At 43.0% G+C, this 6,584-nt stretch overlaps 1 long non-coding RNA gene across 1 annotated transcript; it reads left to right on the plus strand.

Moving 5' to 3' along the window:
• The first annotated feature begins 5,474 nt into the window (after positions 1-5,474).
• On the plus strand, positions 5,475-6,266 carry LOC119030284. The gene is made up of 2 exons (XR_005078227.1): positions 5,475-5,560; positions 5,641-6,266. It is a non-coding gene; the product is annotated as an uncharacterized LOC119030284 (long non-coding RNA).
• The last annotated feature ends 318 nt before the right edge of the window (positions 6,267-6,584 follow it).

Here is a 6,584-nt window from a genome sequence, read left to right on the forward strand (position 1 = left end):
ATGCGGGCTCGCTGCCCATTCTCCATATAACAAATGACAAAAAATTCCAAACTAGCCACCACAGTGGCAGTATATCACTCCGCTTATTGAATTAAACTTGAAACCTGAGACTCAAAATCCCATGTTGTATATCGTGCCATCATGCCCTTGAGTGTGGCACTTAAAACAGATTGCCAGTAAATCTCCAGCTCAACACAAATGGCTCCTCTGTCAGGTGTGACGCGCCTTAAAGCCCTCTGGATTCAGGTATCAGGGACATTAGAGGAGGAATTGGAGTGAAAACAGGTGCAGAATGCCGCCGGCGGGCGAGTTTCTCACTCAAGTCAGGTATCTGGTGTCCATATGAGTCAAAGCTAAATAAATCATGTTCAATTAATTTGAGGCACAAAGGGACGGGTGACATTGGATTTTTTGGGGGGGAAATTCAATGTCAGAATTACACTTGATAAACTCTGGAGGGTTTTTACCATTTAATTTTTTATTTATTTCACTCTTTTTGTGTCCTTGTCTTACATTTATCAATTTGAATATTTAGTGTGAAAATGTATTTTAAATCAGTTTCTGTTTTAGTCATCTGTTCATAATGTGTCTTTTTATCTACTGATTAATTGATTGCTGATTGTAAAGGTTTTGGCTCTGATTTGAAAACTACTGCATAGATAAAGCACTGAAAGACTGGGTTCAAAAATGGAAATTCAGTCAGTATCTTGTCAGCCTACCGTCAATGAAAAATCAGGTGAAGTTTCATGGTCCACAAAACATTTCTGGGACTTCTGGTTTTGCCTCGTCAATAATTCTGTGGAGCCGGATGTGGAGAGTATTTGCTTCCCTGCTCTTTGCAGATGATGTGGTTCAGTTGGTTTCATCGGACTGTAACCTTCAGCACACACTGTGGTTTGCAGTCAAATGTGAAGTCAGAGGCTGTGGCCAGAAACCTCCAGGTTGGGAGTGATTGCTGCCCCCAGTAAAGCAGTTTAAGTATCTCAAGGTTTTGTTCCCGAGAGGATAATGGAGAGCGAGGTCGATAGAGAGATGGTGTGGTACAACAGTGATGCAGACAGTGCGGTCAGACATGGGAAAGCCTCCTCTGGGAAGAGCTGGAAAATGTTGCCGGAGAGACGGGCATCTAGACTTTATTGCCCCGTCGCCAGAATAAAATTTTGGCATTTAACATTTTAGCAAACCACTCATACGTTCACATTTCTACATGTCATACAAACCATACTGACATTTCTACAATGTGTCTTATCATGTTCACAGTACATGTTCATGACCTGACTCTCATGTCGGGAGGTGGAGGGGATGGTGGTGGAGCTGGGAAACAAGGCTACCATGCCAAGTGTGAAACCACTAACTATTTTTGCAAGGGACCACAGTGTCCATGATTTGTCCATTAGCAAAATTTAGTCTGGATATTGGGTGGATTAGCCTGCTGCTACCACAAGTGACCCCGCCCCAAATAAGCATCAGCCAGTCGATAAAGGGATAAATAATAAATACTTAGAAACAACAAAAAAAACATATTAGCATATTGAACAACAACCATACTAGCATCACTGTTCTGCTTTGACCTTTTTCTTTTGGTGACGGAAAAGCTCAACATCTTCTGGCGCTTTCTCCGTGTTTTAATAATTTATTTTTCAACTGCGTGGTGTGAACTGAACTTTCACACTGTCTGGCAACAATGTGACCATTAAAGTTTAATTAGATTGAATCACTAAATTCAAACAAGACCTACGGTGTTAGCTTTGGAAGACTCCAGAACCCAGCGTGTGTGTGTGTAACTAATGAACCTGAAGATTGCAAACACAGGATCTTTTGGACTTTCCAGGAGTTTCACAATTTAAAAGCAGCATTGCCCTCTGGCCTTCTTACCATCACTTTGATCTATAGACTCTCGGAGGTAGATGGCTCTGTTACTTGACAGCAGGCCACAAGGTCAAACTCTGTAAAGGTCAGAGAGGTTTACTTATCCAGTCTTGAGATCACATAGCTCATCACATTTTCATGAAAATAATGCTCATTTATGTTTTATTCCTAATGATCAACTAGTATGGCATCTGTGTTGCTCCAGTAAATGCTGATTGGCACACACATTCAATAAGGTTTGTGTTTTCACTTCCACACACACTGAAATGGATCAGTGAATGAAATAAAAGTGAGCTGACTGTATTAGAAGCAGAATATGCTAATGCAAATATGATGGCAAAGACACAGCTGTTGACAGAATTAAGCAAAGTCAGACCATTTATTCCAACAACTTAAATCGTTTTAAAATGTTGTGATCATACAATATAGACAAATGAGCTGAATGTAGACAGCTGTAGCCGTAGCTGTAATTTGCTGTAGAAGTTCATTTTGTCTCCTGTTGTTCCAACATTTTCTCTGTGATGATTTAATGGTGCAGTGATCGTCTGGTATAACTAAAACATGGAAAAAAAACTTCATTTACGGGGCTTGTCTTACACGATGCGGTATCATTTAGCATTCAGCATCATTTAGGCTCTTGATCTCGATCATTGCTTTGGTCTGCCGGAGCCTTCGGAGGCCTTGAAGTTATTAAAAAAGTCCAGGAGCAAAACAAAACCTTTGCACATAACAAAAGCAATTCATCACCTTATCATCATGGGAATTTAAACGCGATCAATGCGCTTTGAACAGCCGACGTTTCTTCTAATAATAAATATACAAGAATCTGTCACGGGGGTCTTGGTGGGAGACTTTATTGATAACTTTCTCTGAGGCACGGCTGCAAGATTCATGCAACACTGTGTCCAGTTCCCAAACCGCGTTGCAGCTTAGTGAGTGACTGTGGCTGAGGAGTTTGCAGCAGACAAGATGTTATGAAGTTTAGATTGCCTATATTTAGATGACCTATTTTTATGTTGTGTTTCATGTGATGTGTCTGCTCCCAGTGTACATGCATGTGCACAAGCTGTGGGAAAATACACCCGGAATTAACACTATTGTACTGACGTCTCGGAAGTAAAAACCCGTCTGAAAACTGATTTTTACAGAGGAGGCTGTCTGTTAAAAGGTTGGCCACAACTCTCAGAAAGAAGGTCAGTGTTGTTCTTGACGCGGTCGGTCTTAATGGACCGGTAGCAGACTGGGGAAGGACCGCCGAGCATCTGAGCGGCTGTTTCTGTCAAGCTAAGCAGGCTGCTGACTTCTCTGCACGCCTCAGTCTGCATTTTTCTCCCAGCTTGTCAGGATGATCAAAACACAGTCCAGCAGGTAAACACATGGAGTCGAGGAGAGGAGTAGAGTGGTGCTGACTGTGTGAAAGCAGCATCAGGATGGGGCAAGCGGAGAGTGGAGGGCTGCACAGAGCTGGAGACGTCGTACACTAACGCATCTAATGAAAACTTTACTGTAAACCCAACAAGAGACATTTCTGTACACTTGGCCTGCTGCGGGATAACAAACCAGAACAGTAAACTGAGGGGAACGTGTTACTGCCACAATGAGTGCTTCTCTAAAGTTTAATCCATGGTCTAACACACTGTGACACCGAGTAAGACCCCCCCTCGAGAGATCAAGTTTGCAGACTGCTAGCTTACATCGTTTTTTTTTTTATCAACCTTTGAAAAAGACATAACAAGACAATAACAATACACTGCAGTATAGGCCTCCAACAAGAAACCGTGGTCAAAAAAAACAAAAACACAAATAATGCTCAGAACAGCACCAAATTTCAGCACCAGTACAAATAGGGTCCCAGCACATAGTTCAAGGCAGCAAACAGCAGCTAGCTTAGCCGGATTGCTATTGTAAAGTAACTAAAGTAAAGTAACTCACCACTCTCCGGCAGCAGCTCCCTGTTGTGGAGAAGCCCTGATGAGTCGATTACCAAGTGCAGTTAGAAATACTCAATTCTGTTCTTTTCCTTGTCCACTCTTGATAATAACTGTTATGAACTGGTTGGCAAGACACATATGAACTTTGATTTTATTTCCATGGAGTAATAATCATACATTTTCATCCTTGAGCTGCGGAACTCTACTGCACTCGGTAATCGACTCATTGGGCTTCCCCACAACAGGAAGCTGCTGCAGGAGAGTGGTGAGCTGTGTTCCCTTTACAATAGCAACCCAGCTAAACTAGTTGCTGTTTGATGACTCAAACTATGTGCTGGGACCCTATTTGTACTGTTGCCGAAGTTTGGTGCTGTTCTGAGCATTATTTGTGACTTTTTGACGGCGGTTTCTTGCTGGAGGCCTAGACTGCAGTGTATTGTTGTTGTGCAGTCTTTTTCTGAGGTTGCTAAAACTACATAAGCTAGCGGTCTGCAAACTTGATCTCTAAGGGGGGGGGGGGGGGGGGGGGGGGTCATGTCATGGTGTGTTAGACCATGGATTAAACTTACACTGGAATATCCCTTTAAGTACATTTAGCTGATTTTGCTTTTACTTAGTTTAAGTGTTGAATGCAGGACTTTTACTTACGGTGGAGTATTCTCACGGCGTGGTATCAGCACTTTTACTGAAGCAAGGGATCTGAACACCTCTTCTCCCACATCTCTTCCGGGTGACACGTGTTTTTGTCTTGAGAACAGCGACAAAGAACTGAATGTCAGCTCGTAGATTAATTAATAAAAGCTTCTCGCAGGTGTGCCCTTGGTGAACCAGCGCCTCACCAGATCAGGTCTCTCCTGGAGCACACCTGCCTCTTGGCCTCCACTTTCATCTCCACCACTAGTGGGCGTCTAAATCAGTTCCACGGGCAATAATACAGAGCAGAACATGAATGAATAATATGTATATGACTAATACGGATGCACCTCAGCTAATTATAGTGCCTTGATCATAAATCTCCAACTGAATGAATCATTTGGCCTTTAGGACCCTCATGGGACTCATCAGAGATCCTCCTCACAGATACCAATTTATTTTATGTAGACATAGATAGATAGATAGATAGATAGATAGATAGATAGATAGATAGATAGATAGATAGATAGATAGATAGATAGATAGATGGTGGAAAGTTCTGTTTAACTTTCAGATTCCTACAAACTGAATCTTCATAACTGCTAGAAAGCCGAGGTGGCAGTGAAACTGCTGAGGTGGTGATTGGGGGAGTTTCTGATTAAATTGCTTGCAAAAATCAGGACAGAGGAAAAAAAACTCATCAGATAAACGAGGTGCGATAACGACACAAATGTGTGGGGGGTGCGAGATGTGTTCTCACAGGTAATATTCACAGTTCAGCCTAAATGAACCTCTTCTCTCTCCTCACTGAATAATAACGGAAAGCGTGTTCGTCCCCGTGTTTTGAATTTATGCACACTGTCTCCATTCACTGTTTTTTTTCCACACACACATACACACGAAGAGAGAGATGAAGGAGGAAAAAAAAAAAACCTTCCGCCTAGAGAAGGTGGGAGGCGTCACGTGGCGCATATCTGCAGCCAATCGGGAGTAAGTGCGCATTGCGATGCTGTGCAGAAGGATTGTTTTATTAAAGGGTTGGTGGTGATCAATGAGCGAGCGGAGCTGTCCGCCGTGACTCAAAGTTACTTCGTGATGGACCGACTTTCAGCACCGGGGACCTTCGTGTAAAAGCAACACATTTAGACCTCCTGGAAGATTTCATGTATTTCATTTCATTTGTTTCAACTTTACGCATGTTTTCCAGATTCTTGGCTGCGTTCACGGATCAGACGATGTGCATAAACACGGAGACGACTGAACGCCATGTGCAGCGTTGACTAAAGCCCCCTCTAAGAATACAAAAACTTCAATATATCCTCCATCAGCCCTAAGAGTGAATCTTTCGGTGCTGCTGCTGCTGCTGCAGCGCCAGGACGTGTGGATGATTGGGTTCCAGCCTTTTGGTTTATGCTTCCACAGCTGCTCAATCTCGGGCAGTTGGCTGTATTTCCTCGGGGTGATATAACTCTTCTACTCCATTAATAACGCAGCCACCAGCGGTCACATCAATCTGTGGGCTGCAGACACGATCCCCCGGCCCCCGTGTAAGGCGCTACAGGGCCCCGGACGGACACGTGGCTCAGCGCGGCCAACGAGCTGAATGGAAACAGCGCCTTGTAAATCAGCCAGCGAAGGCGTGTGTGTTTCCTATGAAGTCAATAAATGGGGGGGGGGTCGGTCAGGTATTTATGAATAGGCCTGGCTAATGGCTGCCACAAAGCAGTAAAAAAAGGGAGAAAATTATCATTTTATGTGTTTTAATCTGCAATTCTTATTGGCTTTCCTGGCTGCAGTTTCAGAACAGAAATTAAAGGAGAAGTTCACCCAAAAATATATAATTCAATCATCATCTGCGCACCTGCCGATTGAAAACTGTGTTAAGTTTCTTAGTCCACGAAAACTTTTGGATTTTACAGCAAAACAATGTTGCAGCAGTCTCCTGAACAGCTGAAGGACGTGGGGACTTGTTTTAAATCATTCATAAAAACACCCGTGACAAAATGTAAAATGGCTCCAAACAGCTTGTCCATGTAATCCAAGTCTCCAGAAGCCAAAATGATCCCAGACTGATGTAAAAAGATATTATTTGCACCCTTTTTAAATCAGAAATACCATTGAAACGTTACAATGATCTGCTGTTGGAAGAGA

The sequence above is a fragment of the Acanthopagrus latus genome, chromosome 12, assembly GCF_904848185.1.
Source record: "Acanthopagrus latus isolate v.2019 chromosome 12, fAcaLat1.1, whole genome shotgun sequence".
Lineage (NCBI taxonomy): Eukaryota > Metazoa > Chordata > Actinopteri > Spariformes > Sparidae > Acanthopagrus > Acanthopagrus latus.